At 38.0% G+C, this 17,349-nt stretch overlaps 1 long non-coding RNA gene and 1 other non-coding gene across 2 annotated transcripts in view; one reads left to right on the top strand and one right to left on the bottom strand.

Annotated features, from left to right (window-relative positions):
• Nucleotides 1-14,597: 14,597 nt before the first annotated feature.
• Nucleotides 14,598-17,349, bottom strand: part of LOC123332953 — a 42,802-nt gene continuing 40,050 nt past the window's right edge. The window contains exon 2 of the long non-coding RNA XR_006550162.2: nucleotides 14,598-15,837. This is a non-coding gene — a long non-coding RNA (uncharacterized LOC123332953). The remainder of the gene's footprint in view (nucleotides 15,838-17,349) is intronic.
• On the top strand, nucleotides 17,142-17,214 carry TRNAN-GUU. The gene has a single exon. It is a non-coding gene; the product is annotated as a tRNA-Asn (tRNA).

The following is a 17,349-nucleotide window of genomic DNA, read 5'->3' as shown; positions in this document are numbered from 1 at the left end:
TACCCATTAGCAGTCATTCCCCAGCTCCCCTTCCCCCTAGATCATTGCAACCCCTCAGGGAATTTCTGTCTATAGATTTGCCTACACTGACATTTAATAAAAATGGAATTATACAATATGTAGCCTTTGGTTACTACCTTCTTTCACAGTGTAATGTTTTCAAAGTTCATTCCTGTCATAGCATGTATCAGTACCTCATCACTTTTTTATAGCTGAATGATGTTCCATCGTATGAATATACTGCATTTCGTTTACCTATTCATCAGTTGAGTTGGACTTAGGTTGTTTTCATTCTTTGATTATTATGAATTATGCTGTCATGAATAGCCAGGTACAGACTTTTGTGTTTATTGTTGTTTAGTTGCTAAGTCATGTTCAACTCTTTGCAACCCCATGGACTATATAGCCCAGCAGGCTCCTCTGTCCATGGGATTTCCCAGGCAAGAATACTGGAGTGGGCTGCTATTTCCTTCTCCAAGGGATATTCCCTACCCAGAGATCAAACCCCACATCTCCTTATATTCTTATTTCTTTTGGCTCTAAGTCTACAAGTACTGAGCTGAATGGGAACTTTAATCTTTTGAGGAACCAGCGAAATGTTTTCTGAAGTGGCTGCATCAATGTACAATCCCACCAGCACTCAATGTGGGTTCCCATTTCACCACTCCCTCACCGTAACTAGGATGTTCCAGCATCTTAGTCTGTGTGAAGGGTATTTCATTATGGTTTTGATAGCATTTTCTTAATGGCTAATAATGTGGCCATGGTATGAATATAACTCGCCAAATTTCATATGTTGAAATCCTAACTCCTAAAAGTGTGTGATATTATTAAGTGGGGCTCATTGAGAGGTGAATCAGTTGTGAGGGTGGAGCTGTCATAAATGCAGTTAGTGCTCTTATAAAATAGATCCTATAGGGATTTCTCTGGCTGTCCAATGGGTAAGATTCTGTGTTTCCAATGTAGGGGTTGTGGGTTCAATCCCAGGTGGAGGAACTAAGATCCCACATGCTGTGTGGCCTGTCCACAAAAAAAGAAAAAGAAAGAGAGCCCACAGCACTCTCTAGCCTCTGCTAGCAGATGTGAACACAGTCAGAAGGTGCTAGTTATGAACCTTGAAGAGGGTTCTCATCAGAACACAACCATGTGGCACCTTGATTGTGGCCTCCTCAGCCACGTGAACTGTGAGAAATAAATTTCTGTTATTTATGAGCCCCTTAGTTTATGGTATTTTGTTTTCACAACCCAAACAGACTGAGACAGATGTTGAGCGCATTTTCATGTGCTTATTGCCCATTTGTATATATTCTTTAGAAAAATATTTATTAAAATCCTCTGCTGATTTAAAAATTGGGTTTGTATCATTTTATTATTGAAATTTAAGAGTTATTCAGGGCTTCCCAGGTGGCGCTAGTGGTAACCCATCTGCCAATGCATGAGAAAAGAGATGCGAGTTCTATCCTTGGCTTGGGAAGATCCTCTGGAGAAGGGCATGGCAAACCACTCCAGTATTCTCGCCTGGAGAATCCCATGGACAGAAGAACCTGGCAGGCTATAGTCCATAGTGTCACAAAGAGTCGAACAGAACTGAAGCAACTTAACACAAAGAGTTATTCATGTAGTCTAGCTACAAGTCCTCCATCAGATATTGATTTGCAAATATTTCTCCCATTTCATGGGTTGTGTTTTTCCTTTTCCTGAAAGTGTCCTTTGGAATACAACATTTTCTATTTTAAATGCCTTATATACATATTTTTTTTCTTTTTTCACTTGAGCTTTAGCATCATATCAATGAAACCACTGCCTAACTCAAGGTCCCAAAATTCACTCCTATGATTTCTTCTAAGAGTTTTATCATTTTAGCTCCTATGTTTAGGTCTTTGAACCAGTTTGAATTGATATCTGAATATAGTGCTTGATAGGGGTCCAATGTCAATTTTTGCACATGGATATCCAGTTGTTTGGGCTTCCCTAGTGGCTCAGATGGTAAAGAATCTGCCCAAAATGCAGAAGACCTGTGTTTGATCCCTGGGTTGGGAAGATACCCTGGAAAAGGGAATGGCAATCCACTCCAGTATTCTTGCTTGGAGAATTCCATGGGCAAAGGAGCCTGGGGGGCTAACAGTCCATGGGGTCACAGAGTCAGACACAAATGAGCAGCTAATACACACACACACATTCAGTTTAGACAACATTTGTTTAAGAGTCTAGTCTTTCCCCCATTGAATGGTCCTGGCACCCTTGTCAAAAATCAGTTGACTGTAGATATATGGATTTATTTTTAAACTCTTAATTGTATTCCATTGATCTATATGTCTATCCTTTTTCCAGTACCATATGGTACTGCAGATTTGTAGTAAGTTTGAAATTGGGAAGTGTGAGCTCACCAACTTTGTTCTTTCTTAAAGATTGTTTTGCTTTTTGTGGCTCTCGAGTCTCAACATGAATGTTAGGGAACAGGTCATCAACTTCTGCCAAAAAGATGGCAAAGATTTTGACAGGTGAGGTACTAGATCAATTTGGATATAATTGCCATCTTAATTGTCTTCTGATCCATGGACATGAGATAACTTTCCATTTATTTAGATCTTCTTTAAGTTCATTCAACAGTGCTTTCTAGTTTTCAGTGTACAGGTCTTATTAGTCAAATTTATTCCAAGTATTTTGTTCTCTTTGAGGCTATTATAATTGAAATTACTTTCTTAATTTTAATTATGGATTGTTCATTGCTAGTGTATACAAATCAAATTGGTTTTGTATGTTGACCATACTGAAGTCTACTCAAACTGGTTTGTTAGTTCTAATAGCTTCTTTGAGGATTCATTAAGATTTTCTATATATAATATCATGATTTTCCAAAAGAAATAATTGTATGCCTTTCTTTTCAATCTGGGTATCTTTTATTTCTTTTCCTTGCCTAATTGACCCAGCTAGAATCTCCAGTATAATATGACTATGAATGAATAGCAATGGCAGAATTAGATATCACTGTATTATTCCTGATTATAAAGGAAAAACTCTCAGTCCTTCACCATTAATTACAATGTTCGTTGTGAGTTTTATCTGGGTGAGGAAATTCCTTTCTTTTCACAGATGGTTAAATATTTTTAGCATCAAAGTGTGTTGACACTGCTATATTTGAATTGGATAATGAACAAGGACCTACCGTATAGCACACAGAACTCTGCTCAGTGTTATGTGGCAGCCTGGATGGGAGGGGGGCTTGGGGGAGAATGGATACACGTATGTGTATGGCTGAATCCCTTTGCTGTTCACTTAAATCTATCACAACATTGTTAATTGGCTATATCCCAATACAAAAGTTTTTTTAAAAAATGGTTATAAAGGGTGTTGAATTTTACCACATACATTTTCTACTGAGATGATCATGTTGTTTCTGTCCTTTATTAATGTGATGTATAATATTTTTGATTTTTCAGATGTTAAAACAACCTGTATTCTTGGAGTAAATCCCACTTGTTCATAATGTATAATCCCCTTTATATAGTGCTGGATTCAACTTACCAGTATTTTGTTGAAGATTTGTGTACTCACTTTCATAAGTGATACTGGTCTGTAGTTTTATTTTCTTGCAATATCTTTGGTTTTGGAATCAGTAATATTGGCCTCATAGAATCGTTTGGAAGTGGTCCCTCCTGTTCTAAAATTTGGAAAGTTTTTGAGGGATTTGTGTTTATTCTTTTTTAAGTGTACAGTAGAATTCACTACCAAAACCATTTGGGCTGGGGCTTTCCTTTGGGATGCTTTTAAAACCCTAAAGACACTACCAGAAATTATTAGAGCTAATCAGTGATTATAGTAAAGTTGTAGGATATAAAATTAATACACAAAAGTCCCTTGCATTCCTATACATTAGTAATGAGAAGACAGAAAGAGAAATTAAGGAAACAATCCCATTCACTATTGCAATGAAAAGAATAAAATACTTAGAAATAAATCTACCTAAAGAAACAAAAGACCTATATATAGAAAACTATAAAACACTGATAAAAGAAATCAAAGAGGAGACAAATAAATTGAGAAATATACCATGTTCATGGATCAGAAGAATCAATATCATAAAAATGAGTATACTACCCAAAGCAATCTATAGATTCAATGCAATCCCTATCAAGTTACCAATGGTATTTTTCACAGAACTAGAACAAATAATTTCACAATTTGTATGGAAACACAAAAAAACTTGAATAGCCAAAACAATCTTGAGAGAGAAGAATGGAACTGGAGGAATCAACCTGCCTGACTTCAGACTATACTACAAACCTACAGTAATCAAGACAGTATGGTACTGGCACAAAGACAGAAATATAAATCAGTGGAACAAAATAGAAAGCCCAGAGATAAATCCACATACCTATGGACACCTTATCTTTGACAAAGGAGGCAAAAATATACAATGGAGAGAAGACACTCTCTTTAACAAGTGGTACTGGGAAAACTGGTCAACCACCTGTAAAAGAATGAAACTAGAACACTTTCTAACACCATACACAAAAATAAACTCAAAATGGATTAAAGATCTAAATGTAAGACCAGAAACTATAAAACTCCTAGAGGAAAACATAGGCAGAACACTCTCTGACATAAATCACAGCAACATCCTCTATGACCCACCTCCCAGACTAATGGAAATAAAAGCAAACATAAACAAATGGGACCTCGTTAAACTTAAAAGCTTTTACACAAGGAAGGAAACTATAAGCCCAGTGAAAAGAAAGCCTTCAGAATGGGAGAAAATAATAGGAAACAAAGCAACTGACAAAGAATTAATCTCAAAAATATACAAGCAGCTCATGCAGCCCAATACCAGAAAAATAAATGACCCAATCAAAAATGGGCCAAAGAACTAAACAGACATTTCTCCAAAGAAGATATACCGATGACTAACAAACACATGAAAAGATGCTCAACATCACTCATTATCAGAGAAATGCAAATCAAAACCACAATGAGGGACCATCTCATGCCAGTCAGAATGGCTGCTATCAAAAAGTCTACAAATAATAAATGCTGGAGAGGGTGCGAAGAAAAGGGAACCCTCTTCCACTGTTGGTGGGAATACAAACTAGCACAGCCACTATGGAGAACATTGTGGAGATTCCTTAAAAAACTGGAAATAGAACTGCCATATGACCCAGCAATCCCACTGCTGGGCATACACACCAAAGAAAAGGAAAAGGAAAGGAAAGTTGCTCAGTCATGTCGAACTCTGCAAGCCCATGGACTGTAGCCTGCCAAACTCTTCTGTCCATGGGATTTTCCAGGCAAGAGCACTGAAGTGGGTTGCCATTTCCATCTCCAGGGGATCTTCCTGACCCAGGGATTGAACCTGGGTCTCCCACATTGCAGGCAGATGCTTTACCATCTAAGCCATCAGGGTAGCAATACACACTGAGGAAACCAGAATTGAAAGAGACATGTTGTACCCCAATGTTCATCACAGCACTGTTTTCAATAGCTAGGACATGGAAGCAACCTAGATGCCCTTTGGCAGAAGACTGGATAAGAAACTCATGGTGTGTATACACAATGGAATATTACTCAGATATTAAAAAGAATGCATTTGAATCAGTACTAATGAGGTGGATGAAACTGGAGCCTATTATACAGAGTGAAGTAAGTCAGAAAGAAAAACAACAATACAGTATACAAACACATACATATGGAATCTAGAAAGATGGTAATGATGAGCCTATATGCAAGGCAGCAAAAGAAACACAGATATAAAGAACAGACATTTGGACTCTGTGGGAGAAGGTGAGGGTGGGGTGATTTGAGAAAACAGTACTGAAACATGTATAATACCATATGTGAAATAGATGACCAGTCCAAGTTCGATGCATGAAACAGGGCACTCAAAGCCAGACCACTGGGACAAACCAGAGGGATGGGATGGGGAGGGAGGTAGGAGGGGTTTCAGGATGGAGGAATACATGTACACCTGTGTCTGATTCATGTCAATGTATGGCAAAAACCATCACAATATTTTAATTAGCCTCCAATTAAAATAAATTAATTAATTTTAAAATTACTATTTCAATGTCTTTCCTTGTTATGGGTTTATTTAGATATTCTATCTCTTCTTGAATCAATTTCAGTAGTTTGTTTCTTTCTGGGAATTTCATCTAGGTTATCTAATTTGTTGACAACGTGTTGTTAGTATTATTCCCTTGTAGTCCTTTTTATTTCTGTAAACTTGGTAGTAATGGCCCCATTTTCCTAGCTGACTTTAGTAACATTAATCCTCTCCTTTTCTCTTGGTTAGTCTAGCTAAGGATTGTCAATTTTATCTTTTCAAAGTACCAGCTTTGTACTTTATTGATTTCTCTATTTTAAAATTCTCTATTCCCTTTATTTGGAGAAGGCGATGGCACCCCACTCCAGTACTCTCGCCTGGAGAATCCCATGGACGGAGGAGCCTGGTAGGCTGCAGTCCAATGAGGTCGCTAAGAGTCGGACACGACTGAGCGACTTCACTTTCACTTTTCACTTTCATGCATTGGAGAAGGAAATGGCAACCCACTCCAGTGTTCTTGCCTGGAGAATCCCAGGGATGGGGGAGCCTGGTGGGCTGCCGTCTATGGGGTCGCCCAGAGTCGGATAGGACTGCCGCGACTTAGCAGCAGCAGCAGCCTTCCCTTTATTTCCTTTTTAATTTTTATAATTTTCCTTATGCTTAATTGGGTTTAACTTCCCCCCCTTTTTTTTTACATTTAGAAATTTTTTTATTTTGGTCACGCTACACAGCCTGTGGGATCTCAATTCCCTGACCAGAGATTGAACCTGGGCCATGGCACTTCTAAGCAGTTTTAAGTTCTAAGCACTGAGTCCCAACCACCGGACTACCAGGGAATTTCCTAGTTTCCTCTTGTTTTTTTTTTTTTTTTTTCCAATTTTTTAAGATGGACACTTAAATGATTGATGTGTGATTTCTTCTTTTTTAATACAGGTATTTACAGCTATAAATTTCTCTCTGCACTGCTCTAGCTATATCCCATAAGTTTTGGTGTGTTGTAGTTTGTTTCCACTCACTCAAGGTAAGCAAATAAGGTACATATTAAAATGTCAAAAACCTAAGTGTTTTTTACCTAGATTTTGCCATTTTTCTTAAATAAAGTCTTCTCAGATAGTTGCAGGTCTTGGGGTAATTTTTAGAGTTAGTTAAATTTGACCATTTTTGCTAGTGTTCACATTGCTTTTAGTGTTTCAAAAATATAAATTTAATATTTTTATGTTAGCTTGGAATATTTTACTAACCAGTTAGAATATGTGGTACAATGGGGCTCAGGCTATGTCCTTACTTAACATTGACTAGGAAAGGGAAGTTTTCACAAGTACTAATAACCTCCTATGTTACAGCACCATTCTCATACCCTTCTTATGTCTATGCCATCCCTCACCTTGACCAACTCATCTGGTCCATGGGCCTTGATTGACTCCATGATTTAGTTCACTAATTAACCTTGACTAGGGTACATACATTTATCAGTGGAACTGGAATACTGTCAGAGCATTATAAAATGTATACACCAGAAAGAGACAGGAAAGAACCTAATATTCTAAAGAAGGAACAAAAGGAAAGTAATTGCATTAATATTTGGCATTTCATAACTCTTCCAAGAGGTACTATTATTATTAGGTCCTTAGGAAAAATAGATGAGAAGCAGATTCAGAAATGTTATGCCTTTCTTTGATTTGCAATGGAATCTCCTCATTATTACCATTAGGGTTGATGTTGGATAATTTGAGCCAAATTATCCCCAAGATTTTAGTGAAAATCTGGCTTCTGTTGGATCACCCAAATGGCAGACTAATCACATTTACTTATTATTTCATTCAACAAATGTTTATTGAGCACCTGTTAACATAATAGGCACTGTTTTGAGTGATGGGGAAATAGCAGTGAGCATCACTAAGTTCCCATTCTCTGGTTCTATATTCTTTTTTTTTTTTAATTATTTATTTATTTGGCTGCACCGGGTCTTAAGTCACAGCATGCCAGATTTTTGATCTTTATTATGTCATGTCCAATCTAATTCTCTGATGAAGGATCGAACCCAGCCACCTGCAGTGGGAGCATGGAGTCTTACTACTGGACCATCAGGAAAATCCCTTGGGAGCCTATATTCTTACAAAGCCGGCAGACAATAAAAATAAACACAGAGTGTAGTGTGAGAGAATGAATATGCGTGCTGCCGTAGGAGAGGGCTTCTCTGAAGAAATGACAGTTGAGCAAAACCCAAACACAGTGAAGGAACAAGCCATGCAAATGGGTAAAGAAGGAGGGTTCCATTTAATGGAAGTTCACTTGGAAAGGCCCTGCGGAGGAGCACATTTGACTTCTTGGAGGAAGAGCAGTTAAACCCGTGGTGCTAAGTAGAGTGACTGAAGGGAAGAAAGGGAGGAAATTGGTCAGAGTTGTCGCCAGAGGCCAGGCAATCTAAGGTTCCAAAGGTCATAGTGAGGACTTCGGATTTTACTTTGAGTCATGAAGTCACTGGAACATTATGAGCACATGGATGACAGGATTGACTCATAGTTTAAAAAGATCTCTCTGGCTATTGTATAAGGAAGAAACCATGCAGATGTGAGTTAATCATCTACTTGGGAGACTATTAACATAGTTCAGGGGGAAAATGGTATGGATGGTGAGGGTATATTTATTTTTATTGCTTGCCTGTTTCATTAGAATATAGGATCCATGAAAACAAGAACAATGGAGGTGGAAAGAGTGAGCAGTCAGATTCAGGATATATTTGAAGATGGTGACAACAGGATTGGCGAATATAATAAAACCAGATATAGAATATAAAGAAAAGGAGGACAGTTTTGTCTGCCCTAAGATATGGAGCCTGAGTAACTGGGTGCATAGTGGTCCAGTTTTCTGGGCTGGTGATCACCAGAAGGAGATTTGGAGAGGAAATTAAGAGTTTTGCTTGGATGTGTTACACGTAAGATATTTATTAGACATCTGTGGTAGATTAAAGATGACCATGGATTCTTTGCTTCTCTTCCCTTTAAGAGGTACATCCTAATTCCCCCCTTCTTGAATCTGGACTGCTTTAGAGACTTGTTTGACCCAAAAAAGGTTGAGAAAGTAGCATCTTGGAAAACCTTGGGTTAGGCCATGAGAAGCCTTGCAATTTCTACCCATGCCTGTTACACACTCTGCTGCTGCTGCTGCTACTAAGTTGCTTCAGTCGTGTCCGACTCTGTGCGACCCCATAGACAGAAGCCCACCAGGTTCCCCCATCCCTGGGATTCTCCAGGCAAGAACACTGGAGTGGGTTGCCATTTCCTTCTCCAATGCATGAAAGTGACAACTGAAAGTGAAGTCACTCAGTCATGTCTGACTCTTAGCAACATCGTAGACTGCAGCCCACCAGGCTCCTCCGTCCATGGGATTTTCCAGGCAAGATTACTGGAGTGGGTTGCCATTGCCTTCTCCGTTACACACTCTAGGGTGCCCCAATTCTCAATGTGAGAAACCTTACTGCTTTCAGACGAGACATGCTGGAGAGGCCACAGTAGGTTTTTCAGTTAATGGGCCCAGATAGATAAGCTCAGCTTTCTCAGCCATCACTTCCAGGGTGAAGCTATCTTTGACTCTCTGGACCTGGACGTCTGCCAGTTGAATATCAGAATATGACAGAATACCATTTCTGTCAATATCAAAGTCCTTCCATACAAAATGATGAGTTATGATAGAACAGTTGTTGTTTTATGCCACAATATTTTTTGACAGTTTGTTACAAAGCAGTAAATAACTGGAATAAAATTTAAGTGTTGAAAATATAAATTTGAGAGTCATCTGAATGTAGATAGACATTAAAGTCATGAATGAAATAGAGCAGGGTGTTCTTAACCTTGTCTGTGCCATAGAACTCCTTGGTAATCTAGATTTCTATGGATCCTTTCTTTTAAAAAAATGTTTTTAGATGCAAAATATAAATTGTAACAAAGGGAGTCATTATTTTGAAATACCATTCTATCCACAGACCCAAAAGATGAAAAAGTCATCGACATTAAAAGGATTGATAAAACAGATTGATAAAGTCATGAGTATTGATTTTAAAAAGAGGCCTGAGGACTGAACTCTGAGATACTCAGACTCAGACATTTAAAATTAGCAAAATACATTAATCCAACAAGGAAAACTGAGACAGAATAACCAGTGAGGTAGGAGGAAAATCAGAAGACTTTAGTGTTATAGAAGTCAGATAAAGAAAAGGGTAAGGGATTTCCCAGGTTTTCCAGTGTTAAGAATCTGCCTTCCAATGGAGGGAATGTGGGTTTGATCCCTCCCTGGCTAAGGAACTACAGTTTCACATGCGGTAGGGTGCAGCCAAAAAAAAAAAAAAAAAAAGTTAAAAAAAGAAAGGGGTAAAGGGAAGAACATGATTAATTATGATATATGAACATGAGTAATTGTGATTGGACTTCCTTGGTGGCGCAGATGGTGAAGAATCCACCCTCAGTGCAGGAGACCAGGTTTGATTCCTGGGTCAAGACAACCCCTGGGGAAGGGAATGGCAACCAACTCCAGTACTCTTGCCTGGGAAATCCCAAGAAGAGCCTGGTGGGCTACAGTCCATGGGGTCACAAAGAGCTGAATCGACTGAGCAACTAACACTTTCACTTTCAATTCTGATTAATTATACTAACATTTGCAGAGGTTCGATAGAAAAAGTTCTGAGAAATGACCATTAGATTTGTGACTAATTAGACCATTAGTCTAATTAGATCATTAGTGACCTTGACTGAGTGGTGCCACCTTTTCTGGAGAGGGCATAGATGATACTTTGAGTGCTATAAAGCAGAGCAGAAAAACAGGGAACTACATAAAGGGGACATGTAGTCAAGAAAGATTTTGAGATTTTTTCCCCCCCCAAGAAATGAAATACTGCAGCAAGTTTTTAGACTAATGCAAGTGATCTGGTAGAGAGTAGTGGAGCAACAGGAAAATGCTAAAGTGGAGGTGAGTGTTTGGGAACCAGGTGGCAAATGTCAGGATTGACCTTAATAAGTGCTTTGCTGTTGTCGTGTCTGATTCTTTGCTACCCCGTGGACTGTAGCCTGCAAGGCGCCTCTGTGCATGAGATTTCCCAGGCAAGAATACTGTAGTGGGTTGCCATTCCCTTCTCTAGGAGATCTTACTGAACCAAAGATCAAGCCTGCATCTCCTGCATTGGCAGGCAGATTCTTTACCACTAAGCCACAAGGGAAGCCCTAATAAGAGCTTAGGGTTCTAGAAAAATGGAGCATCAGAAAACAAAAACAATTAATTAAAAAAATTTTTATATTAATATTTTTTTAACTCAAGATTGTCATCATAAAGAAAACCTAGAATTTGTTTGACTTCCTGAAATAATATAATTCATGATTCATTATTTCTCACTTTGAAAAGTTATTTCTCACTTAAGCAAATCTTTCTGCTCTCCAAATATGGAATCAGGTATATCATCCACCAAGAATTCTTAGAACATGTGTGATATAGAAGGCCCAGTTTGACCAAGTGTGATAACAGGAATGTGATAACGGGTGGACATTAGGAAGCTGAAGTGAAATGGGCACCTTTCAGTTTCATGTCTGTCCTTTGAAACTGGAAATAAAGTTTTACTGGCACTCCTTTGGGAGAAGCTTCATCCTGTTTAACTTTATAGCTCTATGCCTTGACTGCCCCATATCTAAGAAACAACAAATGGTAAAATTTGTCATCTTGTCTCCTAGTTTGAAAAATTCTTTCAGCAAATATTAAGAAAAGGATAAGCTTGTAGAGGCCTAATGAATTGAGTTCAAAGATGGAAATTTTGAAAAATTTACCATAATTTTATGCTTGAGAATGTGGATAGTTAAAGAAGGCTCAAGATGTTTATTTATATTTTGAAATAATTGATTTGGATCTTTTCCTTTTGTGGATGCACATGTGAAATTTTACCAGGCAAAGCTCTTCTCTCAAACAGATCTCAATTCCTTATAAGCAGAAGCTAAAAGAATCATCTTGAGAGTGTCTGAAGGTCATTCTGAAGCATATAAACCTTTTCACCGGCTACCAGATATAGTTATGCTAAGGTTCAGTTCAGTTCAGTTCAGCGCTCAGTCGTGTCCGACTCTTTGCAGCCCCATGAATTGCAGCACGCCAGGCCTCCCTGTCCATCACCATCTCCCAGAGTTCACTCAAACTCACATCCACTGAGTCGGTAATGCCATCCAGCCATCTCATCCTCTGGCATCCCCTTTTCCTCCTGCCCCCAATCCCTCCCAGCATCAGAGTCTTTTCCAATGAGTCAACTCTTTGCATGAGGTGGCCAAAGTATTGGAGTTTCAGCTTTAGCATCATTCCTTCCAAAGAACACCCAGGGCTGATCTCCTTTAGAATGGACTGGTTCGATCTCCTTACAGTCCAAGGGACTCTCGGGAGTATTCTCCAACACCACAGTTCAAAAGCATCAATTCTTTGGTGCTCAGCTTTCTTCACAGTCCAACTCTCACATCCATATGTGACCACTGGAAAAACCATAGCCTTGACTAGACGAACCTTTGTTGGCAAAGTAATGTCTCTGCTTTTCAATATGCTATCTAGGTTCATCATAACTTTTCTTCCAAGGAGTAAGCGTCTTTTAATTTCATGGCTGCAGTCACCATCTGCAGTGATTCTGGAACCCCCAAAAATAAAGTCTGACACTGTTTCCACTGTTTCTCCATCTATTTCCCATGAAGTGATGGGACCAGATGCCATGATCTTCGTTTTCTGAATGTTGAGCCTTAAGCCAACTTTTTCACTCTCCTCTTTCACTTTCATCAAGAGGCTCTTCAGTTTCTCTTCACTTTCTGCCATAAGGGTGGTGTCATCTGCATATCTGAGGTTATTGATATTTCTCCCGGCAATCTTGATTCCAATATTAGTGTCATTAATATTAATCCTCCATAGACAGTGAAAACTAATAGTAATTTTTACAAGGAGCTCCAACTCGAATGTACTAAAGAATCTTTAAGCTGGTTCAATGTCAACTTTGTCATCATTTTAGAGCCCTGAAATGGAAAAGTCTAAAGCAATATGCTGCTCCAACTGGAACTTATTACCAAGTCTCCAGAATTCCTGATATTTTTAATCATTCAAGCAGTTTTCACTGTCATAAAAAAAAAAATTACAACCAAACAGTATATTTTGAAGGAGTGCAGGAAAGGTTAATCAGTATCTATCTCTAGGATATCACTGATTCTCTGTTTCTACTCCTATGTTTCTGAAAGTGAAAATGAAGTCGCTCAGTCGTGTCCGACTCTTTGCGACCCCATGGACGGTAGCCTACCAGGCTCCTCTGTCCATGGGATTTTCCAGGCAATAGTACTGGAGTGGATTGCCATTTCCTTCTCCAGGGGATCTTCCCGACCCGGGGATGGAACCTCGGTCTCCCACATTGTAGACAGACGCTTAACCGTCTGAGCCACCAGGAAAGTCCTGAAGTCCCCAGCAAACTTTCATTTCATTCTGACAGTGCACAAGTAACAAAGGCTCTTCCACAGTTTTAAGTGATGATTTGAGAATAAGTTGGTTCTCACTGGAGCAAGTCTATCTAGTATCTAACTGGTGGCAGGCTACGCTCTCGAAAGGAGAAATGAAAGAGAGAACATCCTGATGGGTAAAAGAATGTGCACTTCTGAAAGGCGAACAGAGTGACACAGTGAGCACCAGGCTACACATACTAAATCCGGTTATGTATATGCTTATGCCACCTGGTTTTCACGTACAATAAAAAAGAAAGACATATAGGGTATATTGCTTTCTTAGTCACGAAATAATCAAAACCCAAAACCTACTATATCCCCAACCAAAGGAAACTTTGTATGCACATGAGGGGTTTACTTTCAATATGAAGAGAGAACAGTATCATGTGACAGAATGCATGACCCTAAACCAGTGAAATTATTTTTCTAATTATAGCAGCAACCTGACTCAAAATTCTATGTTTCTATTTTTTGCTTCTTTTTCTTATTGTTTAGGTCTCAGTTTACATATTACTTTTTCAGAGAGGCCTGCTTTAGACCATCAAGTCTAAAGTCACTTGGTTTTCATTTTCTACCAAGGACTTATTACATCTGATTTTTTAAACATATCAATTTACCTTTTTACTTCTGGTCTATCCTACGTTAGAATGAAAACGCTATTTCCTGAATGTAGGAACCTTGTCTGTCTACTGCTATAACCTCAGAACCCAGTTTATTTTGTAAACCCAACATAATCCTCAGGTGAAAACTAGAGTTAGCACATACAGAAAGAATACTGGCCAGAATAGGTTAATTAGTGAAGACAGATGTGGAAAATCTAAATAAAACACTAGAATAACAAATACAACTGCAAATTAATCCAACTACCACCATGATCAAGTAGGGTTTCTCTCAAGGTTTCGGTACTTTACTTAAAAAAAAAAATTATCAAAGTAAACAAAGATGTGATCTAATTTTTCATATTAGGATAGAAACATAGAAAATTACAAGTGAGCATCTTTTACATATTCTCACTGACAAATCTTGTCCCACTTTCTATCTTTGCTCCATTATCCCTACCCCTCAACTTGCCTACTTTGGCCAGATACAATGACATTGCCAAGGCTGGTTAACACTTTATCCTCTTCATTTATCAAAAATGAGACTTCTGTGCTCTGTGGCAAAAGGAAAGATTGATTCAACACAAAATCAGAGTGCTAGACAGTGGTGAGTTCACTTAAGGCGTAAATAGCTTTTAATCTAAATTTTAATATAGATCTGAAAGCTCTAGTCAATGTTGCAACATGCAAAATAGGAATAAAGGTATGATTCTAGAAAAGGATCAGAACAAGTTTAAATTATTTGTTTAAAATACATATGAGGGTACAAATCACATACTTAGTAGTTTAAACACATTTATTTTTATCTAAATTTTCTAATCTTCTTTATTTTCTGTCTACTTAATATTATCAACGGGTAGTGTTGAGTGAAAATTCCTATTATACTTTTTGCTTCTTTCCATTTTTATTTTGTATTTCTAATAGTTTTTTATTTATGCATTTTGTACAGTTATATAGAACATGAAGTTCTAATGATCACATTTGAATATAAAAATAAATGTATCACATCTATTATTTATCAATGGAGATATTTTTATCTCATTCACTTCAATTTTTAGACTGGTATATAGTTTTTAGTATATCAGTGACCCATAATTTATTTCAACCAGTCATCCATAATCAAGGGTATATATCAGACCTTTGTTCTAGCTGTTCTCTTTGCCTGAAATGTTCTACACTCAGATACCTGTGTGGTTGACTCACTTCCTTCAGACTTCTGGTCAAATGCCATTTTGTTAGAGATGCATTTTCTGACTGCTGCTCACTAAGATGGTGTGTACACTTATGTGAACACACACATACTCACACTGTTACTCTTTAGCTCCTTTTTCAAACATACATATATGCACAGTAGAAACCCTTTTATCCAATGAAGTCAAGACTATCAGTGGATGTTTAATCAAAAAACATGCAATAAGACATCATGAAAATATATATTTTTGAACATATTTTAGCAATTGAATTTTAACTTAAAATATTTTCTTTGGGTATGAATTTATTAATTAGCATTTCATGTTGTCTTTCTTGAATAAACTACATCCAAAGTACATTTTTTATGCTTTTCATTTAAAGCAAGCCTGTAATTTTTCAAACATTATTTATATCTAAGTAAATGAAGTAAAGTTCAAACTTAACTTTGCAGCAATCTCATCACAAAATCCTTCTTGATTTTTCAGTATCCCCCACTGATTTTTAGTTGCTTCTCCCATAGCTATTTTTAAAAAATAGAAGTAATCATTAGCAAGTCTTTATGAATAATTTATATAAAATGATGGCTTCTTTTGCACTCAGTTTTTAATTAGCTTATATAATATTTAATTGAATTAGTTAACCATAATAATAGTCACAACTGGTATCAGTTCAGTTCAGTCATTCAGTCGTGTCCAACTCTTTGTGACCCCATGAACTGCAGCACACCAGGGTTTCCTGTCCTTCACCATCTCTGGGAGTTGCTTAAACTCATGTCCATTGAGTCGGTGATACCATCCAACCATCTCATCCTCTGTCACCCTCTTCTCCTCCTGCCTTCAATCTTTTCCAGCATCAGGATCTTTTCCAGTGAGTCAGCTCTTCAAATCAGGTGGCCAAAGTATTTGAGCTTCTATAAAAAGGCTTAAAATAAATACAACTGACTTTTGGTAAGCATGTAACTTACCTGGTAGAAGCTGTCATGTAGATGCTGTAGGTATTCATTGTGTGCTTCACAGGAAGAGTGAAGAGTGCTGGTTAATCTTATGAGTCAGTTAAGTGGAGGTTTGTTTAAGAAAGCATGTATTTTGAGTGGAGGTATGTGTTTATGTGTGTATAAGTTACTATACAGAGATAAATTTTGTGATTGGAAACTCAAGAAATTGCTAACAATAGTTGCCTCTGTGGAAGATGACTGGAGTAAGATTTGGGAGAGAATGACATCTCACTGTAAAATTTGAATTTTTTGCCATGTGCGTGTATTACTTTCTTCATTAAAAACAGTTTTAGAAATTATCTGTGCTTATCACACTTCAGACTACTGTTTTTGTCTGTTAGGCGAGAGCCTGACTCCCTTGCCAGGTGAGGCAAATTAGAGAACCATGCCCTGTGATCGGCTGCTGCTGCTAACTCATTTCAGTCGTGTCCAACTCTGTATGACCCCATAGACGGCAGCCCACCAGGCTCCTCCATCCATGGGATTTTCCAGGCAAGAGTACTGGAGTGGGGTGCCTTCGCCTTCTCTGTGCCCTGTGATCAGTGACTGGTAAAAGGAAGAGCATGTGACCAAGGCCAATGTGAGAAACATTTGGTTCTTCCTAACATTTTTTTCCCAAATGGAAGCATCTTCCTAGTGAAGAAACTATAAGAAGAGAGTTCTGCTTCTACTTAGGAGGGAGAAAGGCTCAAAAAATTAATTTTTGTTTTGGTGTTTCAAAACACCATTAGTCCCTCTCTACCTATACAAAAATGCCAGATAATTGACAAAAACTTAACTGTTTTGAGCCCATCAGAAAGCTTAAGTCATGAGGCAGTGAAGTAGGAACTTCCCTGGTAGTCCAGTGGCTAAGATGCTACATTGTTAATGCAGGGGGCCCGGGTTCAATCCCTGGTCAGGGAACCAGATCCCACACACCACAACTAAAGATCCTGTATGCTATAGAAAAAAAAATTCTCATGTGCTGCAACTAAGACCTGGCACAGCCAAATAAGTAAATAAACAAATTTTTTTTTAAAGAAAATTAAATAAATTGAA

Source organism: Bubalus bubalis, chromosome 3, assembly GCF_019923935.1.
Source record: "Bubalus bubalis isolate 160015118507 breed Murrah chromosome 3, NDDB_SH_1, whole genome shotgun sequence".
Lineage (NCBI taxonomy): Eukaryota > Metazoa > Chordata > Mammalia > Artiodactyla > Bovidae > Bubalus > Bubalus bubalis.
The sequence above is the reverse complement of the archived record's forward strand: the minus strand, read 5'-3'. Positions and strand labels throughout refer to the sequence as shown.